General features: G+C 39.4%; 1 protein-coding gene and 1 pseudogene across 1 annotated transcript in view; both read left to right on the top strand.

Annotated features, from left to right (window-relative positions):
- The first annotated feature begins 4,096 nt into the window (after positions 1–4,096).
- LOC131314026 (uncharacterized) lies at positions 4,097–18,877 on the top strand (annotated as a pseudogene).
- LOC131313100 (G-type lectin S-receptor-like serine/threonine-protein kinase RKS1) overlaps positions 11,339–24,946 on the top strand; it is a 110,116-nt gene continuing 96,508 nt past the window's right edge. The window contains exon 1 of the mRNA XM_058341209.1: positions 11,339–11,424. The gene's annotated coding sequence lies outside the window, so the exon portion shown is untranslated. The remainder of the gene's footprint in view (positions 11,425–24,946) is intronic.

The raw sequence follows: 24,946 nt of genomic DNA, 5'->3' as shown, positions 1-24,946 counted from the left end.
TTTTTCAACACACTATGCTAGAAATGGTTATTTTTCCACAAATATCTTTTGTACAAATAATTAGGTCATCACAAAAATTGTCACTCATTGTCTATGGCTCAAAACTGGCTTAGTTTTTACCGTCATCGCTCCCCAAAGTATTAACGGTAAGCAATGGTGGAGCCAGGAATTTAACACAGATAGGACACCTTTTTATCACAAATTAAAAAAAAAAAAAACTTCACCATAAAGTATAATTAAAAAATATTAAGCACAAAAATTCTAACATTCTCCTCCATGAGGCATAAAAGCTGTAGCATAATATTCCAAAAGTTTCTAAACATTAGTACAAAAGTCTAAATATTCGTCGCTAAAATAATTTACAATTGATCCCAACGAGTTTTCATCTTTTGAAAGTTCTGCATGATTCCTCTGTTACTACTCCCATAAAAAAAATCTCAACCTATGTATACCACCAAGCCATGTTCAACCATTCATTCGGTTTTACAATCGATTTTTCACAATATTTGTTGATGAAATAGTTGGAATGGGTTTTGACTTTACTAATTATATTAATGGTATTCTTGTAGTTAACCAAAAGGGGCCCAATAGTAGCCTTAAAACAAAACAATTTGAGTAGCATTAGGTGGCGTTTCAGTTTTGCCCCTTCAAAAATAAGTACTTATTTGTAATTTTTAAATGAAAAAATAATAGGCTTACTGGGAAAAAAATATATACAATATGGATCTTGATTGATATATTTCGATGAGGTCTATAAAACCCTAAAAAAAATTAAAAAATTATTTTCGTAAGCTCATTATTTTTAAGCTTGAAATACATTTTTATTTTTTAAGTATTTATTTAAAAAAGTGGAATGGGACCTAAAGCAAAACAGTGGTAGCTAGCCTTACTGCTTACAGATCGAAGTCTCAAAACGGACAAAAAAAACAACAGTAGTAGGAGATAAAATTCCAGGGGCCGCACGTGGGCATTCACTCCCTCAGCCCCAGGGCAGAGGTAAATAGGTGGTGGGTTGGCCCCTAGTTCCCAAAATAATTTTTTTGATTTTTTCAATATTGGAGGTCGATTTGGTATTTGGGACTACTTATTGGTACTCGAACAACTTAGTTTTTTTTGGGCAAAAATAATCAAAAAATAACGATTGAAAAAATAAATGGTTCGGTTCATATATATAAATAATTCTCAAGGACTTCCATTAAAGACTACAATAATATGTTTTTGAACTAAGCCTTTATTCTTTGAAACCAACAAATCAAACCCAAAACAAAGTATGATTTTACGATATTGTTTCCCTGCATTTTTTTTACAAACATCATGCAACAAGTATTAATGAACTTCAACCGAAAAGTTTTTTTTTGCTAACTCAGGTGTTTGGGCCATTTTTTGCGTACCAACGAAAAGTCCCATCCCCTAGCCAAATCCTGACTCTGCCAATGGGTGTGAGGGACCACGTAGCGATACCCCAGGGGCATTGAATAATTTTTCCCACCGACATAGTCCCTTAGATAAATAGTCCAATGCCACATTCATATTCCACCAAACAAGTGGCCTTTTTATTCTGTGAGAATTCAACCTATCTCTTTGTACACGATTCCCAATAAATTGATCGTGTAAAGATTAAATGCAGACTCGGCTACATAATGGACAAGTAATCTGTTTTTTTTTTTTTTAGGGAGGGCAAAAGGATAATTTCACCTACCATGGACAAGTAATCTCAGTCAAAAGGCTAGCAAAGAATTCAGGACAAGGCGCTGAGGAATTCAAGACTGAAGTTTCATTGATTGCCAAACTGCAGCATAGGAACCTAGTGAGGTTGTAGGGACATTGCATTCAAATAAGTTTTCTTCATGCTCATTTCTTTGTGTATTTGTCTTCGCTCATTACCCAAAAATCATCCTTCAAAATTCAAACCAAACAAGTCTATTATGTTCACCTCATACGCGACATACTCATGTATCACCTGAAATTTCTTCCTTTATTGAACTCACCATTTAAGTCCCGTTCTGCTAAGGAAAATAAGTATTTTTTTGAATAGTCATTTTTTGAAATAAAGATAATGTATTATAGAGAAATAATTTGTCTCGTAAAACATAAAATAAGTACTTAAAAAATAATGATGTTAGCGGAACGGGACTAATATAACTCAAGGGTGGCGCTAATGCCACGACTCCTTTTACTACTGCCACGACTGTTTTAGAGGTTAGACTGTTTTATCCTTGCAGAGAGCTCTGTCAGTCTCTGACCCACCCTCCTTTTCCTTTTCCTTTTCATTCTTGACCCACTTTTTCTCAATACTTGCTTAGCTGCATATCATCCCAATGCACATTTATCTCTCCAACCGACCTCCGTCGCCTCGATTTGTATTTGGTTTGCGTTTCCAACACAATAATAGAGGACATTGCAAGCAAAAACAACTCTAGATTATGCCTGTCTTTGGGATGTCCTCCTCCGCTGATCTACTGTATTTACATTACACGACCTCTTCAATCCCAATCACTGCAATTCCAATCCCAATGAAAATCCCAAGTAACCATGGTAAATCGGAGCAGCTCTTCGCCTCTAACGCCATTAATGACTTTGAAATCAATTAGAACGTTCCAATATTTTTGACGCTATAAGTGTTCTAGTTGCGATCCATTCCAATTTGATTTGCGTGGTTTGATGTCGATTTGGTCGATCACGGTAGCCGCTGCAATTTTGGATTTGAAACATGGAGGAAATGAGAGGGGAGAAACGACAGTGGATCTCAAGAAAGAAGAGAGAGAGAGAGAGAGAGTGAGTGAGAGGAGAGAGAAAAGGTGGGTCTGAGAAGAGAGGGAGAGAGAGCAAAAAAGTGAGAGGAGAGAGAAAAGGTGGGTCTGAGAAGAGAGGGAGAGAGCAAAAAAGTGAGAGGAGAGAGAAAAGGAAAGGAAGAGAGAGCCAAAAAGTTGTCTTTTGCTGTGCAGGACCCTCACGTGAGGGTAAAGTTGTCAAGTAGCTGAAAGAGTCGTGGCAGGTAGGGGTGGCAAATTGAACCCAGACCCATTAACAAACCCGGACCCATCAGCTAGAAAATAGACCCAACCCAACCCATTTATTAGTTGGATAAGAATGGGTTCAAACCCAGCTAACCCATTATTAGTTGGGTCATAATTGGGCATTAATTGGGTCAACTTAAATGACCCAATGGGCAATAAAAGTAACCCATCAAATTTCATCTCTTAATTGGTCTTTTTTACAATTGGGAAGTGGAAGAGTACGGCCCCCCTCTCCCTCCCTCTCTCTCTCTCTTCCCCCGCCTCTCTCTCTCTCTCTCCCCGCCCCCCCCCCCCCCCCCCCCCCTCTCTCTCTCTCGCTCCCCTCTCTTTCTCTATCTCCGCCTCTTTATTCAATTGTTTTGTGCTAAATCACACGCGTCCAAAAATATTTTGAATGGTCCGAATTAAAAATCAATTGTGACCGGTAATAATTATTTTGACCAGTCAAAATTGAAAACACATCTCATCCATTAATTGCGCGAATGGACCCGTGAAATTGTGCTCCGCCGTGAATAAATTTCTCTCATGGTAGTCCCACAAAGGGTTTGGATTAAAAAATTGACTTATTTTTTTGTCCTTATTCAAATTTTTTTTGCATTTTTTTTGTTTTGTGTCATATTTTTGTGACTTATTAATTTGTTTTGATGAGAGGAATCGGAAAAGTAAAAAAATTTTATCGAAACTTATAATTTTTTGAATAAAGACAAAAAAAAATCAATAAGACAAAAAAAATTACTTATTCTCGTCTTTTTGAAAAAATTTATGAGTTCGATCATAATTTTTTTTTACTTTTCTAATTTTTCGATCATAATTTTTAGTATATATGTAATTGGGTTAATGGACGGGTCAGGTTTGCTTTAAAATAAATGGGTCGGGTTGGGTATGGATAATTAGACTCATAGTTAATGGGTCTAAATGGGACAATGACCCATTAAAGACCCAGCCCACTAACAACTTACCCAATTTGATCCAAACCCGCTCGTTTGCCACCCCTAGTGTCAGGATAGAAAAGAGTCGTGGCATTATCATTTACCTAACTCAATCCTCAAAACAATAATCCAACACTACGGCCAATCATGGCCAATCACGGTTTTCAAGAGACCACGGAGATAAATGCAGTAGTACTGTAGTACAATCCATTGGCCAATCATGCGTCTCAACTTGTTAATGTATTCAACCACTCTGCCCTATATTTTATTTCTACCTTCACCAAAACCCACTAGAAAAGCAGAGGAGGAGCCCACGAGTGGCACACCCTTCTTCTTCCTCAGAAAGAACAACAGAGAAAAACAAATCACCTAAACCAGACCCATGTCTCATGATACTAACATCCTCTGTTCCATTTTCCTACTCCTCCTTCACTACCAATTCCAATTTTGCACCCCCACTGACACCATATACACAACCCAATCCCTGAAAGATGGTGACTTCCTGATCTCCAACAATCAAACCTTTGCCCTGGGGTTCTTTAACCCCGGAAAATCGACAAACCGGTACCTCGGAATATGGTACAACAAGGTTTCCGAGCAGACCGTTGTCTGGGTCGCCAACAGGGGCGATCCAATCAACGACACATCCGGTTCCCTCTCATTTGACATCACGGGAAACCTCGTCGTAACCGGTCCAGACCGGAACAATCCGGTTTGGTCCACAAATGTTTCGGATCCGACGCTAGTGAAAAACTCCTCGGCTCAGCTACTGGATTCAGGAAATTTGGTGGTGCTTGATAGCAATGGGGTACTTGTGTGGCAGAGCTTTGATTATCCTACGAATACTTTGCTTCCCAACTTGAAATTCGGTGTGAACCGGAAAACCGGTCTGGACCGGTTCCTGACATCTTGGAAGTCGGGCGATGACCCGGGACCCGGGGACTACTCTTTCAAAATGGACCTTAACGGGTCTCCTCAATTGTTTCTGTACAAGGGTTCGGGTCTGGTTTGGCGGGCGGGTTCATGGATAGGGCGCGGGTGGAGCGGTATACCCGAGATGACAACTAACTTCATCTTCAACCTCAACTACGTCGAAAATCAGGACGAAGTAACTTTGAGTTACTCTATTCGTGACCCCTTGATTTCCTCGAGATTGGTGCTCAACGAATCCGGGACGCTCCAGAGGTTGACGTGGAACCATAACGAGCATAGATGGGTTGAGTTTTACGCAGCTCCGAAAAAGCCCTGCGACTCCTACAACTACTGCGGCCCAAATGGTAACTGCGACCCGTCCAACGTAGGCATGGGCCAGTTCGAATGCACATGCCTGCCTGGGTTCGAGCCCAAGTTGGCACGCGACTGGTACCTGAGGGACGGGTCGGGCGGGTGCGTGAGGAAGCGGGGCGGGCAAGTGTGTGGGAGCGGCGATGGCTTCGAGAAGGTGCCACTTGCGAAGGTGCCGAACACATGGACGGCACGTGTGGATAGGGATGTAACGGGGCTAAAAGAGTGTGAGTCGGAGTGCTTGAGAAACTGCTCGTGCAATGCGTATGCGAGTGCGGATGTTTCTCGCGGGGACAGTGGATGCGTGACGTGGCATGGGGATTTAATGGACTCCAGAGTGTTTTCAAGTAGTGGGGGCCAGGATTTATACATTCGGGTTGATGCGGTTGAATTTGGTATGCAATCAATTTCTGCTCCTATATTTTTTGTGTGTCAGATTTGCCAGATAAATATTGTTTTATGTTGATAGATTTTCAATAATAGATCGTTTTTAACGGATAAGATATCGGTTCCCGTCATCTTATAAGATAGTATGGAAAGATTTCCTATCCATTCCCATGTTGTGATGAAATAGAAATCGCCACCTTAATCGAATCCGTTGGGGTGGTAAAGATAACAAGTAGATTGGGACTGAATTTCCCAAAAGCACATAATTTCTTTAATAGGGATTTTAGTTCAGTAAATTGAAAACTCTATCCTTTTTTAGAGTCTTATAACATGTTTCGCGGGGTATAGGCTTATACAATGTTCACTATACTAAGTTAATGTGGCCGGAATTCACATCAGCATTATGTCGTCTATTTTTATAAGCCAATATTGGCTTGTATACGGGATAGAAAAATTACTCCAAACATGAGAGAAAGATGGATATTTTTCGGCAAGATTCATATGCTTTGGAAAAATAGGAAACAAGAAGGAAAATGAAAACAATAGCAATGAAGTAGGCCTAATGCAGGTGTTAGTAGGTGATTCGTAGTTATGGCTGCGTGTTTAGTTAGTTTTTGTGCTTCTCGAACTGTTATCCAGTCCGTCGTGGCTGCGAGGATTCGATGGTGGGGCTGTAGCTTACCGGTGTTTTTCTTCTCATAGCCAGAACCCGCCATGTCAGCGGGGGTTTGTCTTGGAGTAGCGTCCTGTGTTTTGTGGTTGCGAGCCTATGTTTCAGGTCGACGGGTCTTGAACACGCCGGTGTGGCTCCTTGGGATGGCGAATCTGTGCTCCAGATTTCATGTGTGCTTTCTAGGGTTTGAGTTGGGTGTCTTTGCAGAATCCTCTATTGCCTTTTCCACGACTAATTCTTAAGTATCGACGTTTCGCTGGGCCTGCACTTGCAGTAGGTGCCTGTGTCTAGATTTTGACAGTTTTGGTTCATTCTTTTATCTTTTGATGATTTCTGAAATGTCTTATGACTTTGACATATGGTATTGACCATTTCAAAAAAAAAGAAGAAGTAGGGCTAATGCCTTGAACAAATTAAATGAGTTTCAACCTGTTTTGAGTTTGCAAGTTATCTTAGAACTAATGATTGATGAAGACTTGAGCTGATCAAGACATTTTATCAAAATTAAGAAGCCGGGTTTGAGTGATCAACCTGTGAAATTGTGTGCCGAGTGACTTCTACGTTTGTTTAATTGCAGATGGCCCTATCATTCTTGTTTGTCTAACAATATTAAACATTGATAGAAAGGTGGTTGCAACTTGCAACACATGTCTTATCCATAAAATTTTTGTGTGCTGAGAATTACAGCTAGCACAGGACTTTACCTTTTAGTTCTAAAAGCATGTTCTGGGTCTTTTTCTTTTTTTTTTTTTATTATATAACTTAAGCGTCTAGGTCAGCTTATGTGCATCTCGACTAATCCCGAGTAACCAATCTCATAACCCATTTGTTGGAGTCTCAATTAAAGTAAGAGCGAAGCTCTGTATGGACTAACCCCAAAGAAGTCATTAGCATCTGAGAGGTTTCGATTCTCAAAGCCCTTGGAAGAGAGTAAACCCCCAAATCTCAGGCCTTAACCACTGGGCCAAGCCCCTTGGGGTCAGAGCCGCCCTTGACCCAAAGCAAAGTGTTGCGGCCGCTTGGGTCCCTCCTACTTTTTAACCTTTATTATAGTCCAACAAAAGAGGCCCTAATTTTAATTTTCTCTTTAAGCCCCCAAAAAGTGAAGGCCGGCTATACTTGGGGTTAGCACTTAGCATGTTCGGGGTCTTTCATTTCATATGTGGTGGAATAGAGGAACAAAGCATTTATGCTGTCATCTGTAAGAAAGAAATCAACTTCTTAATTTTTTGTCCTAATTTCAGCCCAATATTTGAAGTCTCAACGACACTCTCATGGGAAGAAGGGAATGGTGGCAGCTATAGCGGCCTCTGTTACTGCAGTTTCGCTTCTCGCATTCTGCTTAATTTGTTGGTTGGTGGTGAAGAAAAGAAGAGGTAAAAGAAACAATCTTCTTCGATCTTTAGTCGTTTTTGGTTAATTGACTAGTGACTAAAAATGTTTTGGTTAATCCTTCTTTCCTCTTTTTGTCTCTCACGAATTTAAAATAAACTTTCGTAGTTTAATAGTCAAGTAAGGCAACAAATTCTCACCCATGCAATGAATGAGTATAACTAGTGATGCATGATTTCACAGGTGATTGACCATTACGTGGGGGGAAAAAGAGAACGGCGTTTTCATGGAGCAATTTTGTTTTAATGCATCTAGATCAGGATTATTGCAAGACTATGTCGCACAGTGTCTTGTTCATTTGTGTTTCCCTTTGCCTATTTTATAAGCACAATGTAGATCAAGGTATAACCGGTTGTTTAGCCTTAATGCGTTCCAGGATATGATCAATGTCATTTCCATGGAACAGTTAGATTCAAAACATCAACGTCAACATAAATACACAAATACGCCTTGTATAAGAAGTGAACTAGTCAAATCATGTCACCAAGCCGGGTTTCTTGTTCATTTGTTTTTCCCATTTGATAATTTTAGTAAAACAATGAACTTTACTGGTTTAAGTTTTTCATTGCATTTTACTCTCTTTTCTCAAACAGTCAAATTAAGGAAGTAGGACGTTTTAGTTAATTGCATTTTTTTTGCCTAACTTGCTTTTTTACTCAATGGCAGGAGTAAGAGAACAACAAAATTTATTATTTAGTCGCGACAGTACAACATCCCTTGAAGCCTCCTCAATGGGAAAACACTTTGATGAAAGTGGCACGAATTCAGAATTACCATATTTTGACCTAAGCATCATTGTCTCAGCCACAGGCAATTTTTCGTTGGATAACAAGCTTGGTGAAGGTGGATTTGGCGCCGTGTATAAGGTACCCTCCAAGATGGAAAGTATCACGCAATTGCATACCTTACTTAGGATAATGCGTATTTGAATATGGAAGATGATAAAATAACCCATTAAGCTATAAAAACTTGTGTTCGATTATGTAGTGCATTGGAATATAGGAAGTGTGCATCAGAAATCCAGTGGTCTCGAATTTTGTTTGCCGTATTGACACTCCTAATGGGTGATCTATTCCAGGTCCATTTGAACAACGTCTAAGCTCACCATGTAAAGATTAAATGCAGGGTCGGCTACCTAATGAACAAGAAATCGCAGTCAAAAGGCTAGCAAAGAATTCAGGACAAGGGGCGGAGGAATTCAAGACTGAAGTTACGTTGATTGCCAAACTGCAGCATAGGAACCTGGTGAGGTTGTTGGGATATTGCATTCAAAAAGATGAAAAAATGTTGATCTATGAGTACTTGCCAAACAAGGGCTTGGACTCTTTCATCTTTGGTATGCAATATTTTCATAGTTATGTTCTTTTTTTTGCTACTTATGGAGTTATTGTTTCTGCAATGGTGAATGATTCAGGATTTTGATTATAATTAACTTCCAACATTTGTCCAGATAGGACAAAAGGCTCGTTTATAGATTGGAAAATGCGTTTCAACATTGTTTTGGGGATTGCTAGAGGGCTATTATACCTTCACCAAGACTCTAGACTAAGGATAATCCATAGGGACCTAAAAGCCAGCAATGTGTTACTAGATGAAGAAATGAATCCGAAAATATCGGATTTTGGTATGGCTAAAATTTTCGGAAAGGGCCAGATCGAAGCTAATACAAACAGGGTGGTCGGAACATAGTAAGTGTTCACTCTGTATTACTGTTGGGAAATGGAGAAAGGTGCAAGGAAACCATTAAACTCTAATGCTTGTTTAACATTTGTGGTTGCAGCGGCTATATGTCACCTGAGTATGCAATGGAAGGACTATTTTCAGTAAAATCTGATGTTTTCAGCTTCGGGGTTTTGCTCTTGGAGATCATTACTGGCAGGAAGAACAGCAGCTATATTCTGGACAATTCTGTGAACTTAATTGGGCATGTATGTAAATGGATGTGTACACTCGTCTAAAAATTTACTTAGTATCCATGGAAAATCCTTTGGTTAACAGAACTCTTAATGTTTAAAATCTCAAGTATTATACAAAAATTAGATGGTTAATGTCAACAGCAGAAGGGTTTCCATGTATTTGGTGTTCTCCTTTTGTTTTATACTGGAAATCTATCATTTTGAATGGAAAACAAACAAGATAAATTTCAAAACAGAGGGCTTTCCTTTAGTGATGACATTTGTTGTTCATGCACTGTTCGTTTCAGGTTTGGAGCTTCTGGCAAGAAGGCCGGGCATTGGAAATAGTTGGTGTATGGATGACCGAATCAGATTCGGATAAAGAAGTTCTGAGGTGCATTCACATCGCCCTGTTGTGCGTGGAAGAATCAGCCAACGATAGGCCAAATATGTCGGATGTTGCTTTCATGTTGTGTAACGAAACAGCACTGCCTCCCCCTAAGCAGCCTGCTTTCATCTTCAAAGGAGCTGGCAACAGGCCGGACACGTCTTCATCAGCAAGCGCTGGAGCAGTTTCTATAAATGATATTACGCTTTCGGCTATTCAAGCTAGATAGGTGATGAAAAATTACATAGATGTGTTCTTGCTTCCTCTTTCACCAAAATTAGATGTCTTTGGCATTTGTTTGCTGGAGTGGCTGTAACTGTATATATTGGAGGTCGATTTGGTATTTGGTACTACTTATTGGTACTCGAACAACTTAGTGTTTTTTTGGCAAAAATAAAGAAAAAAATAGCAATTGAAAAAATAAATGGTTCGGTTCATATGTATATAAATAATTTCTCAATGACTTCAAATAAAGACTACAATATGTTTTTGAACTAAGCCTTTATTCTTTGAAACCAACAAATTAAACTCAAGCCAAAGTATGATTTTACGATATTGTTTCCCTTCATTTTTTTTACAAACATCATGCAACAAGTATTAATGAACTTCTACCGAAAAGTTTTTTTTTTTGCTAACTCAGGTGTTTGGGCCATTTTTTGCGTACCATCGAAAAGTCCCACCCCATAGCCAAACCCTGACTTCGCCACTGGACAGTCTGGATATGGGGGACCACGTAGCGGTGCCCAAAGGGCATTGAATAATTTTTCCCACTGACATAGTCCCTTAGATAAATAGTCCAATGCCAACATTCATATCCCATCAAACAAGTGACCTTTTTATTTTGTGGACTCAACCTATCTTTTTGTGCACGATCCCTAATAAATTGATCATGTAAAGATTAAATGCAAACTCGGCTACATAATGGACAAGTAATCGCAGTCAAAAGGCTAGCAAATAATTCAGGACAAGGGGCGGAGGAATTCAAGACTGAAGTTACATATTGATTGCCAAACTGCAGCATAGGAACCTAGTGAGGTTGTGGGGACATTGCATTCAAATAAGTTTTCTGAACTCTCATTTCTCTGTCTATCTATCTTCGCTCATTACTCAAAAATTATCCTTCAAAACTCAAACCAAACAAGTCTATTATGTTCACTTTATACACAACATACTCATGTACCACCTGAAATTTTTCCTTTATGGAACTCACCATCTAAGCCCCGTTGCTAAGGGAAATAAGTGTTTATTTGAATACTTATTTTTTGAATTAAAAATGATGTATTATGGAAAAATAATCTGTCTCGTAGAACAGAAAATAAGTACTTAAAAAATAATAATCTTAGCGAAATGGTGCTAAGATAACTCAAGGGATCCTCAAAACAGTAATTCAACACTACGGCCCTATAAGAGACCACGCAGATAAAAGCAGTACAATCCATTGGCCAATCATGCTTTTCAAGTTGTTAATATTAGAAACTATAGCATCAATCAAGCATCAATTAACTAGCTTAGTCAATTATGGATACTTCCAAATTCCTATCAAGCCCAAATCAATCATTGATATCTGCAAATCATTCCAAGGCTGTCCTTCCTTTCTTGTATTCTAGATTTGATTTTATTAGCTGTGATTGTGGGATTGACTAGCTTTATAGAAGGGTCAATGTATTGTAACAATTTGTGTATGTATCAGTAACAATCTAAGGTTCCTGCAATGTATGAAGAGAGAAACCATTGTAATTTTCTTCTCACACTTTTCTTCTCATTTCATTTTATTAGTTAATGTATTCAACAACTCTGTCCTATATTTCATTTTTATCTCACCAAAACCCAAAACAAAAGCAGAGGAAGGAGCACTAAGATCCTAAGATACTAAGATACTAAGATCCTCATGATACTAAGATCCTCTGTTCCATTTTCCTAATCCTCCTTCAATACCAATTCCAATTTTGCACCCCCACTGAAACCATAAACACCACACAGTCCATGAAAGATGGTGACTTGCTCAGCTTCAGCAATCAAATCTTTGCCCTGGGGTTCTTTACCCCCGGAAAATCGACAAACCGGTACCTCGGAATATGGTACAACAAGGTTTCCGAGCAGACCTTTGTCTGGGTCGCCAACAGGGGCGACCCAATCAACGACACATCCAGTTCCCTCTCATTTGACGTCACAGGAAACCTCGTCGTAACCGGTCCAGACCGGAGCAATCTGGTCTGGTCCGCAAATGTTTCAGATCCGACGGTGGCGAAAAACTCCTCGGCTCAGCTACTGGATTCAGGAAATTTGGTGGTGCTTGATAGCAATGGGGTAGTTGTGTGGCAGAGCTTTGATTATCCTACGGATACTTTGCTTTCCAACTTGAGATTTGGTGTGAACCGGAAAACCGGTCTGAACCGGTTCCTGACATCTAGGAAGTCGGGCGATGACCCGGGACTCGGGGAGTACTCTCTCAAATGGGACCTTAACGGGTCTCCTCAATTGTTTCTGTACAAGGGTTCGGGTCTGGTTTGGCGGGCGGGCAGGTTCATGGATAGGGCATGGGGGGAGCGGTATACCCGAGATGACAACTAAATTCATCTTCAACCTCAGTTATGTCGAAAATCAGGACGAGGTAACTTGGAGTTACTCTATTCGTGACCCCTCGATTTCCTCGAGATTGGTGCTCAACGAATCCAAGATGGTCCAGAGGTTGATGTGGCACGATAATGAGCATAGATGGGTTGAGTTTTACGCAACTCCGAAAGAACCCTGTGACTCCTACAATTACTGTGGCCCGAACGGTAACTGCGAGCCGTCCAACGTAGGCACGGGCCAGTTCGAATGCACGTGCCTGCCCGGGTTTGAGCCCAAGTCGGCACGCGACTGGTACCTGAGGGACGGGTCGGGCGGGTGCGTGAGGAAGCGCGGCAGGCACGTGTGCGGGAGCGGCGAGGGCTTCGAGAAGGTGCCACTTACGAAGGTGCTGAACACGTGGACGGCACGTGTGGATAGGGGTGTGACGGGGCTCAAAGAGTGTGAGTCAGAGTGCTTGAGGAACTGCTCGTGCAATGCATATGCGAGTGCGGATGTTTCTCGCGGGGACAGTGGATGCGTGATGTGGCATGGGGATTTAATGGACTCCAGAGTGTTTTCAAGTAGGGGCCAGGATTTATACATTCGGGTTGATGCGTTTTATTCAGGATAAGATATTACTATGTAATTCAAGATTACAATCCGTTCACGTCATCGTATAAGATAGTTTGGAAAGATTTCCTATCCATTCCCATGTTGTGATAAAATAGAAATGGCCACCTTAATCGAAAACGTTTGGGGTGGTAAAGATAACAAGTAGATTAGGACTAAATTTCCCAAGAAACGCATAATTTTTTTAATACGGATTTTAGTTCAGTAAATTGAAAACTCTTTCCATTTTTAGAGTCTTATACTCCGTAACATGTTTTGCCGGGTATAGGCTTATAAATGTTCACTATATGAAGTTAATGTGGCTGGAATTCACATCAGCATTATGCGGTGTGTCACGGGGCTGTTTTTTTCTAGAAATTTGCCCGTGATGGCACCAAGTTTGTCTGCAATTTGGTCTCAACCAACTAGTGTTTACTCACACACCCGATAAGTTTGAACGTCTAGAAACACACACGAGTTACGGAAACTATCTCAACCTTTATTAAGCATCAACTTACAAAGGAATACACTCAAGAGCTTAGACAGAACATCCCACTTGCCTTAGGCTACGAAAATGTCTTGACTAAATAGGCTTACAATCATAAAAACGTGGCCACTAAGTACATGAGATCATGGGGCCAACCCATGATCTTGCAGTTGACACCCCTAACTGCCCTAAGGCTGTGCTGGCTCACTCAGAATCTGTCAGCACACTGAAATTTGAAACTGGTTTGCCAATAACTGCTGATAACTGCCCGTTTCTGCCTTGGACACATGTCCCATGCTGCCAGCAACATCTGCAGCCCGTTTCTGCCTTGGACACTTGTCCCATGCTCCCACCTACATGTGCAGAATGCTATTTAACCGTCAATAACTGTTTTGCCTGAGCCAACTCAAGTCTGCCTCCGTTTTGCCCGAGCCATCTCAAGGCTGCCTGACCAATTTCGTGATCCAACCCCAGCTCCCAATACATAGCCGTTTTTCCCGACTGCCGTATCCCACAAGCCTGCTTCCCATTTAGCATCCATGCCTTGATATCATCGGGCCTTCATGTGCATCACAGCTGCCACTTGCCTCATGGACCAATGCCGACGCCATCGAGTCACCTTGTAAAGACATGCTTGCCTCATGCCTTCGTTTCCATCGGTTGGCTAGGGTGCAAGGTGCTAACACCGTGTATACGGGATAGAAAAATTACTCCAAACATGAGAGAAAGATGGAAACGCGGGATATTTTTCGGCTTGCGAAACAAGATTCATATGCTTTGGAAAAAGAGGACACAAAAAGGAAAATGAAAACAATAGCAATGAAGTAGACCTAATGCAGGTGTTAGTTGGTGATTCGTAGTTATGGTTGCGTGTTTAGTTGGTTTTCATGCTTCTCGAACTGTTATATATCCTGCTCGCCGTGGCTGCGAGGATTCGGCAATGGGGCTGTAGCTTACCGGTGTTTTGCTTCTCGTAGCCAGAACTCGCCGTGTTAGTGGGGGTTTGCGTTGGAGTAGCGTCTTGTGTTTTGTGGTTGCGAGCCTATGCTTCAGGTCGACAGGTTTTGAACACGCCGAGATGTGGCTCCTTGGGATGGCAGATCCATGCTCCAGATTTCATATGTGCTTTCTAGGATTTGACCTAGGTGTCCTTGCAGGATCCTCCATTGCCTTTTCCGCGACTGGTTTTGAAGTACCGACGTTTCGTTGGGCCTGCACTTGCAGTAGTTGTCTGTGTCTAGATTTTGGTAGTTTTTAACGATCCGAGATATGCAAAACCTTGTGAAGAGTCAAAAGATTTATATCCACGTATTCAATGCATTAAATAAAATCTGGTCAATAACAGTTGTCTATGAATATCTCCCATTGAATGAACCCAATAACTGACATTTTCTAGGATAAAAAACTAGCACAACAAAACTGTTTAGGATCAAAAATTACAACTTTATGGATTTACAACTTGAACATAAAATTACAGTAAATAGAACATGAACTGTTTAGGATCAAAAATTTGCAAATCAAGACCCGTTTTGTACAATGGTGCTCTTAAGACAAATTCGCCGCCTCACTGGTGCTGGAGGTTGTGTCGGTATTCGTCTCTCAGGGTTGACTCGGTTACCATTCAGCCACCGGAGCACCTCCGTAGACTGCTCGTCGAACCAACTTGTGTCTGTACTCTCTCTCCCGAAAAGAACAATTGTATTACAGAAGAAGTTGTGGAGATGCTTTGGATTGTTTTCGGTGTGTTGAAACCAAAGGTAGAGATCCCCTTATATAGCTAAAGGAGAAGCCTCTGCCATCAATATGACAATGAAAACAAATATTCATGGAGGAGCCAATAATCAATAGGAGAATTGATTCCGCAATTCAATTCTGAAATAAAACTGATACAGTTATTATTCCCAAAATTGAATACACTATCGTGGGTAATAACTCTGGCTAATCAACCCAGCTATGACAATTTCTCATTCATCTCTCAATAGAATTTGTTCATTCTTTCCCCGGTTTAAACTCCTTAGCAAGAAGTATCTAAAACCCACTTGGGCCCACCTCGGCGGTGTGGTTCCCATCAAATTCTCTTTGGTTAAAATTCTATTTTTCCAACACTGACCCCAAAGAAATTGATAGCATTTGAGAAGTTTTGATTCTCAAAGCCCTTAGAAAAGAGCAAACTCCCAAATCTCAGGCCTTAACCACTAGGTCAAGCCCCTTGGGGTCAGAGCTGGTCCTGACCTAAAGCAAAGTGTTGCGGCCCCTTCTACTTTTTTATCCCTTATTATAGTCAAACAAAAGAGACCCTAATTTTAGTTTTCTCTTTAAGTCCCTGAAAAGTCAAGGCCGGCTCTACTTGGGGTTAGCACTTAATATGTTCAGGGTCTTTCTCATTTCATAAGTGGTGGAAGAGAGGAACAAAGCAATTATGCTGTCATCTGTAAGAAAGAAATCAACTTCTTAATTTTTTGTCCTGATTTCAGCCCAATATTTGAAGTCTCAACAACACTCTCATGGGAAGAAGGGAATGGTGGCAGCTATAGCGGCCTCTGTTACTGCAGTTTCGCTTCTCGCATTCTGCTTAATTTGTTGGTTGGTGGTGAAGAAAACAAGAGGTAAAAGAACAAAAAGAAAACAAGAGGTAAAAGAACAAAAATCTTCTTCGATCTTTAGTCGTTTTTGTCAAAATCCTTCTTTCCTCTTTTCGTCTATCACGAATTTAAAATAAACTTTCGTAGTTTAATAGTCAAGTAAGGCAACAAATTCTTACCCATGCTATGAATGTGTATAACTAGTGATGCATGATTTCACACGTGATTGACCTTTACGTGGGGTAAAAAGAGAACGGCGATTTCGTGGAGCAATTTTAATTGTTTTAATGCAACAAATTCTCACCCATGCTATGAATGAGTATAACTAGTGATGCATGATTCCACAGGTGATTGACCTTTATGTGGGGTAAAAAGAGAACGGCGTTTTCATGGAGTAATTTTGTTTTAATGCATCTAGATCAGGATTATTGCAAGACTATGTCGCACAGTTTCTTATTCATTTGTGTTTCCCTTTGCCTATTTTATAAGCACAATGTAGATCAAGGTACAACCGGTTGTTTAGCCTTAATGCGTTCCAGGATATGATCAACGTCATTTCCATGGAACAGTTAGATTCAAAACATCAATGTCAACATAAATACACAAATACGCCTTGTATAAGAAGTGAACTAGTCAAATCATGTCACCAAGCTGGCTTTCTTGTTAGTAAAACAATGAACTTGACAGGTTTAACTTTTTCATTGCATTTCTTGTCAAAAAAAAAAAAAAAAACTTTTTCATTGCATTTTACTCTCTTTTCTCAAACAGTCAAATTAAGGAAGTAGAACTTTTTAATTAATTGCATTTTTTTTTGCATAACTTGCTTTTTTACTCAATGGCAGGAATAAGAGAACAAAGAAATTTATTATTTAGTCCCGATAGTACAACATCCCTTGAAGACTCCTCAATGGGAAAACACTTTGATGAAAGTGGCACAAATCCAAAATCACCATATTTTGACCTAAGCATCGTTGTCTCAGCCACACAGGCAATTTTTCATTGGATAACAAGCTTGGTGAAGGTGGATTTGGCACCGTGTATAAGGTAACCTCGAAGATGGAAAGTATCCCGCAATTGCATACCTTACTTAGGATAATGCGTATTTGAATATGGAAGATGATAAAATAGCCCATTAAGCTGTCAATCTAGTATTTGCAAAACTTTTGTTCGAATATGTAGTGCATTGGAATATAGGACGCGTGCATCAGAAATCCAGTGGTCTCGCATTTTGTTTACCGTATTGACACTCCTAATGGGCGATCTATTCCAGGTTCATTTGAACGTCGTCTGAGCTCACCATGTAAAGATTAAATGCAGGGTCGGCTACCTAATGGACAAGAAATCGCAGTCAAAAGGCTAGCAAAGAATTCAGGACAAGGGGCGGAGGAATTCAAGACCGAAGTTACATTGATTGCAAAACTGCAGCATAGGAACCTAGTGAGGTTGTTGGGATATTGCATTAAAAAAGATGAGAAAATGTTGATCTATGAGTACTTGCCAAACAAGGGCTTGGACTCTTTCATCTTTGGTATGCAATATTTTCGTAGTTATGTTCATTTTTTTGCTAATTGCGGAGTTATTTTTTCTGCAATGGTGAATGATTCAGGATTTCTATTATAATTAACTTCCAATGTTTGTCCAGATAGGACAAAAGGCTCGTTTATGGATTGGAAAATGCGCTTCAACATTGTTTTGGGGATTGCTAGAGGGCTATTATACCTTCACCAAGACTCTAGACTAAGGATAATCCATAGGGACCTAAAAGCCAACAATGTGTTACTAGATGCAGAAATGAATCCGAAAATATCGGATTTTGGTATGGCTAAATTTTTTGGAAAGGACCAGATCGAAGCTAATACAAACAGGGTGGTCGGAACATAGTAAGTGTCCATTCTGTATTACTGTTGGGATATGGAGAAAGGTGCAAGGAAGCCATTAAACTCTAATGCTTGTTTAACATTTGTGGTTGCAGCGGCTATATGTCACCTGAGTACGCAATCGAAGGGCTATTTTCAGTAAAATCTGATGTTTTTAGCTTCGGGGTTTTGCTCTTGGAGATCGTTATTGGCAGAAAGAACAGCAGCTGTATTCTGGACAATTTTGTGAACTTACTTGGGCATGAATGTAAATGGATGTGTACACTTATCTTAATGTTTAAAATCTCAAGTATTATACAAAAATTAGATGGTTAATGTCAACAGCAGAACGGTTTCCATGTATTTGGTGTTCTCCTTTTGTTTTATACTGGAAATCTATCATTTTGAATGGAAAACAAACAAGATAAATTTCAAAACAGAGGGCTTTCCAAGATAAATTTCAAAACAGAGGGCTTTCCTTTAGTGATGACATTGTTGTTCATGCACTGTTCGTTTCAGGTTTGGAGCTTGTGGCAAGAAGGCCGGGCTGTGGAAATAGTTGGTTCATGGATGACCGAATCAGATTTGGATAAAGAAGTTCTGAGGTGCATTCACATTGCCCTGTTGTGTGTGCAAGAATCAGCCAACGATAGGCCAAATATGTCGGATGTTGCTTTCATGTTGTGTAACGAAACAGCACTGCCTCTCCCTAAGCAGCCTGCTTTCATCTTCGAAGGAGCTGGCAGGCCGGACACGTCCTCATCAGCAAGGGCTGGAACAATTTCTATAAATGATGTTACGCTTTCGGCTATTCAAGCTAGATAGGTGCTGAAAAATTACAGAGATGTGTTCTTGCTTCCTCTTTCACCAAAATTAGATGTCTTTGGCATTTGTTTGCGGGAGTGGCTGTAACTGTATATGTTAGTAGTCACAGTCTCACAGAGGATGTGTTTGGAGCCTCACGTAGCTGTAAATTAGAAATTAACATTCTTTTTTGAATTCCTTTGAATAAAAAAACTCACATAGAGTTGAGGAAGGCATAACTTCCAATTACATCAAAATCTATCAAACTAGATACAAAAAAAACTTATTGGGATATTTTTCAGGAATCACGGATCACAGTACTAAGAGGGCACTGCTTTACGTAGATAATTTGGGGGACCTTAATGCGAGTGCTAAAACCGATCTTCTCAAGGACCGTAGAGGGAGACTTGTGGATGCCCTTAAAAATGCTGCGATTCCTTTCTCTTGCCAAACGTAATATGCAGCCAGTGTAATCTTCCCAATCGTGTTTCGAAAAGACTTTCCATTGAACTTTCCAATGAGTCAAGAGACTTCATTATCCATAGATTAATAAAAGCTCTAAGTTCTTTAATTTGAATCGCCATCCATGGGATAAAAACTGTGTCAAGGGATGATTTTCAGGAGCCAATGCCAATGAACAATTGTTGAATGGGCCTAACGGCATCCCAAGTTGCTGCAACGTTGAAGGTTGAAGAGAGACCGTCCATATGACTTTGTCTAATGTGTTTAACATGGCACATGTTTTTTTTTTAAGGCAAAAAATTCATTAATCTCTGAAAAGATACAAAGATTAATAGGAACAAGGAATGATGGCATCAAATTTCTAACCTGAGAACCAAACGATCTACAACGCTAAAATAATCCTATACCCATCCGAAACCCAATCCCCAAGTTTGGCAAGAAACCAAACACAGGAAAACCCATTGGGACAAAGCCCACACCCGTCGGCCTAAAAACCCAGATAAATAATTGAAGATCAAACACCTAAGGGCCTAAAAGCCTAAATAATGGGACAAGCCCAATCAATACAGCACAAACTAACCCTAGCTACTGCCGTTTTAGATCCATCGTCTGCCACAGCAAGGGCAGCTCCACCGCCAGGCACCACGCCAGAGATAGCCACCCGAAGAGACACCCCAAAACCGCAGCCGTTAGGCAAAGTACCGAATGATGTCAGGAGAATCACCAGCAGAGACGCGCGAAACCTTACAATCACAGCCCCGAATGATCTCAGGAGAATCCCCGGCGGAGACGCGCGAAACCTTACAATCACAGCCCACCGTTAGGCACATGTAGTTATATGTTGAGAACCCAGTTTGATTTTTCCACCATTGGGAGAAATGGAAAAGGTAAACAGGAAGGGTCAGGTTAAAAATGCTCTTATTAATTTGGGGTAGTGTCAAAATTATTACATACGTACATTTTGAACATTTATTTAGCGAGTGTTGATGAAATGATATTCATTCAAACATTCTTATTGTTTTCTCCGTGGATTTATAATACGTGTACACAACGAGTCTGTTTCCTAATTTTTAAAAGGTTCTGCTTGCATGTCTAGGTCGTGTCGTGTCTATATTTGTCTGAATCATTCTCAGGCTAATGTAAGGGTTCATGATAAAACACATGGTCAACTCTCAAGTGGACAAGAAGTATCGGTGAAGAGACTCCCCAAGACTTCTAGGCAAGGCGTCAAGGAGTTCAAGAATGAGGTTATCTTCATTGCAAAGCTACAACATCAGAATCTGGTTAGTCTGTTGGGATGTTGCATTCATGAAGAAGAACGGATGTTGATATGTGAGTACATGCAAAAAAGAAGTTTAAAGTTACACATATTCAGTTAGCCCCTAAACCTTTGAAATCTTTTCTCATAGTTTGCTTGATGTATGCTGATGGGGCCCGCCTTGGGCTTTAGCCCAAGGAGCCATGATTTTAGTCCCCTAAAAATGACAGTTTTTAAGGGCCCAAAAATATGTAGTAGTAAGTAGTATATACCTTTAAAAAAAAAACCATTCAAAGATAAAATAAAGGTCCAACATGCATCCAATCAAAGCAAGGCCCAAAAATAATCGGAGGCATACTTGTAAACTAGAGAACTGAAGGGTCCATTTTTATCAGAAAATTCATCTTACTAATTGAATTCAAGTTTTCCACAGTATAGATCATTAATAAGGAGGTTTTTGGTTTGCTTGGCAAAACAAAATTATTAATCGTTGAAAGTAATTTACACAAAATATTAGTAACAAATAAATATAACAGCTTGTCCCATTATATTTACTCATGTCTTTTCGTGCCTGTACTTTTTTCATGCCCGTGCTTTTTCCGTGCTATTGGCTTGCCCGTGCCATGTTTTTCAAAATAACACACCAACCACACCAACGTAGTGATTGGCGACACGCTTTATTGACTGACTTGATTGATTAATATGGTTCGGAAAGAATGCATTCACCAACATATAGAGAGAAAGGGTTAAGAGAAAGAGGATTTGTTTTAGTGGTACCCCAACCAAATGCCTTAATCTCGCTTCATTGGAATCTAATTCTCTTCTCTTTTTTGGGCGTACACATGTAGTAGGAGTGCTTAAGATAAAAAAATATTATTTCTCCCTTTTCGTAGCACAAGAGTTTTCAAGTTGGAAGCCATTAAAAATTTGTGCATAAATGGTGCCAATATTATTAGTGATAGATCAATTGTCTCGAATGCGGTTGGGAAAAGTGATTTGTTTATTTTATACTTGTCTTAAAAATTCATAAAAGGTGTCATTTTTTATTATCGCTTTAGGCCTTCAAAAACTCAGGATTGACCTTCTATGGTAAAGTTGCTAACTTACTCTAAACTACCTCAGATCAATCAAGAGGTACATCACTGGATTGGCAAAAGCGCTTTGACATTATAGTGGGGATTGCTCGAGGAATTTTCTATCTTCATCGGGATTCAAGATTGAGAATAATTCATATATAGGAATCTGAAAGCTAGTAAAATTTTGTTGGACGACATGAATTTTAAAATTTCAGACTTTGGATTGGCAAGAATATTTGGAGATGATCAGTCTGAAGAAAATAAAAATAGGGTTCTTGGAAACTTAGTAAGTATATCGATCTCGTTCATCTTTCCCCTTCATTATTCTTATCTATAGTTCATTTCGTTTGATGCATTTCCATTTTATTTTGTTGTATGAAGTGGATATATGTCTCCAGAATATGCCATAGACGGGCTCTTCTCTGTGAAATCTGATGTTTTTAGCTTCAGTGTATTGGTTTTGGAGATTGTGAGTGGAAAGAAGAACAGAGGATTTTACCATCCCGATCATGACCTTAACCTTTTGGGACACGTGAGTACAATTCTTCTTTTCCTATGAGAGAACAATATTCATTATGTTTGAGAATAATTTTATGAATTGCTATTTTTGTTACGCATGGAAACTATGGAACGAAGGAAAACCCATGAATCTAGCAGATGCTTTGATGGAGAGTCCGATTCCCACACCAGAAGTGATAAAATGTATCCAAATGGCCCTTTTGTGTGTGCAAGATCGTCTTGAAGACAGACCGCCGATGTCAGCAGTTTTGTTAACGTTAGATAGTGAAAACGCAATCCTTCCACCTCCTAAACAACACTACAAGAAAAAGTATGTTTAGTGACAAAAAAGTGGCGACAAAATTTAATTTCGTCACTATTTTGATAACTTCCTTGACGAAATTATTTTGTCACCAATTATAACTATTTAGCGACGAAAAAGATATTTTTGTCACCAAAGGCTCCTATTTGGCGATGAAATAAAATTTTCGTCGCCAAAAGAGTAAAAAATGAGACGAAATTATTTTTTGTCGCCAAAGATAACTATTCGGTGACGGAAAAAATATTTTGTCGCCAAATGAACCAATTTGGCGACGAAAAATATTTTCGTCTTCTTTTTACGTTTTCAGTGACGAAAAATTTATCCTTTGGTGACGAAATTTATGAATTACGCTTTGTCACCAAATATATTTCGGGCATAACTCTTTGCTCAGAACTCCGATTGAGATAATTTGAATTGGGTTTGAACAATAACATAAAGAGCTACGACTTTCATGTTTATTAAAATTGCTAATTTTAATGTTTAATAGTTCAAAATGCCGTTCAAAATATATTTTAATGTTCAATGTATGTGTTATATATTAGATATTTCAAACATATGATGAAAGGTTTGTGTGGTATAGTTGGTTAAAGCTTGCGTGCAAGACTTAGGAGACTCGGGTTCGAAACCCCGCAGAGCAAGAAAGTGAGAATTTTTTCACATATAAGAATGTCTTTCGCAACGAAAAATTTCGTCACCGATGGGTCACCTTTGACGAGTCAAAGGGAATAATTTGTGACAGTTTTTTGTCATCAAAAAAGCACAATAGGTGACGAAGAAAATATCGTCACCAAGTCATTTTTCCGTGACGAAATTTTTCGTCACCAAAAGGCACTATAGGTGATGAAAAATAGATTTCGTCACTAGGTAGGAATCCTCGACAACCTTTAGTCGACAAAATTTTTTCGTCACCTATATTATTTGTGACGAAAAACATACAATTTGCAACGATTTTCATTCGTCACCCAATGCAATTTTTCTTGTAGTGATGCAACCTGGGTTTTACACAGTGAGGTTTACTTCCGAGAAGGATTCTTCGTCAACTGGTATATATCCTCTTGTTTCAAATGAAGTAACAATATCAGCGCTTCATGGTAGATAGATGGAATTGTTGTCCTAAAACCTTGTAAAGAAACTTTTGCAGAAATTATATTGTTCTTCGGTAGTGTCAGTTTTGCTCTACTAAACTCCCAAATTTGTTATTAGTTTCCTTATGTTCTCGATCCCACACAACAATTGACCTCTTACCCAAGGTTCTAAATGCCACTAGCATGTCGCACAATCATAGCGGTACCAGACCGCATAAGAAGTATTGAATGACATGTAGTGAGAATTAGGTGTAGCGGCTGTGAATTTTTCGAAAACATTTTTGTTGCCAGAGTACTTGAAGAATCCTAGCGATCTAGCATCGGCCATAGCTGCAACGAAGCTGGAAAAATATTTGATATAACAAAAAGGCGGATACTAAGAGCATCCGCAATCGGAATAATTAAAACCAATAATCAAAATGTGCCACATCAGTATTTGATTATCTATTTAGTTCATAATCAAACTTGACAACCTCTACCTCCACATTGGTTATTTTTGCATCCTAACCAAAACCCAATCCCCCCCCCCCCCCCCCCCCCCCCCCCCCACATTACACAATGCATATATGTCCAATCGCAAACGAGTTTCAATCACGCGCCCGACCACATCAAATTATTCATCTCGATGAGACGATTCCAATGTGGGGTGTTTTTGAGTTATTGAGTTTTGAGTTTGGTTATTGGTAAAAGTTGTGAAGTTTGGTTATGGAATTAGTGGAGTTTGGTTATTTGCTAAAATACTTGTAATTTTGCTTATTACAATGTGGGATATTTTTTTCAGTATTGTTCTTAAATTTGCTTATTCACACCCATTTGATTATTACAATGGAGATGCTCTAAGTGACCGTATCAGAAATTGAACTCAACAATAGGCTAAATCAATGAACACAAATTATTCCGGGACAAAATCACTTTTCCTTAATTGGTTGCGAAAAAGTGTCATAGTATAGAGTCAGTACTAAATTTGAGGGCCAGTTTCCCAAAAAAGCCAATTGGCTTTTTGGGCTTTTCTTTAGTCTTTTTTCAAAATTTGTTTGCGTTTGTTAGTTTTACATCAAACTTTTATGAATTATTGATTCCTCTCGGGCAAAGGAAGAGGAATCACAAAAGTAAAAGTTTTGAATTTTACCCCCTTTTTTTTGTAAAAATCCAAGAAAATGCCCAACAAGCTGAAAATTTGGGGCTTTTTCTTGGATATTTACCCAAAAATTAAGGTAAAAGTTATAGTAATTTTTTAAATTTTTTTTGATTTCTCTCCTCGAGAAGAACTAATAATCCATACAAATTTGATGCAAAACTAACAAATGCACAGAATATTTGAATAAGGACAAAATAAGAGGCAACGATGGTTTTTTTTTTTTTTTTTAACTCTTGCATTGAATAGAGTCG

Source organism: Rhododendron vialii, chromosome 13a (genome assembly GCF_030253575.1).
Source record: "Rhododendron vialii isolate Sample 1 chromosome 13a, ASM3025357v1".
Lineage (NCBI taxonomy): Eukaryota > Viridiplantae > Streptophyta > Magnoliopsida > Ericales > Ericaceae > Rhododendron > Rhododendron vialii.
This window is presented reverse-complemented; position numbering and strand designations above follow the sequence as displayed.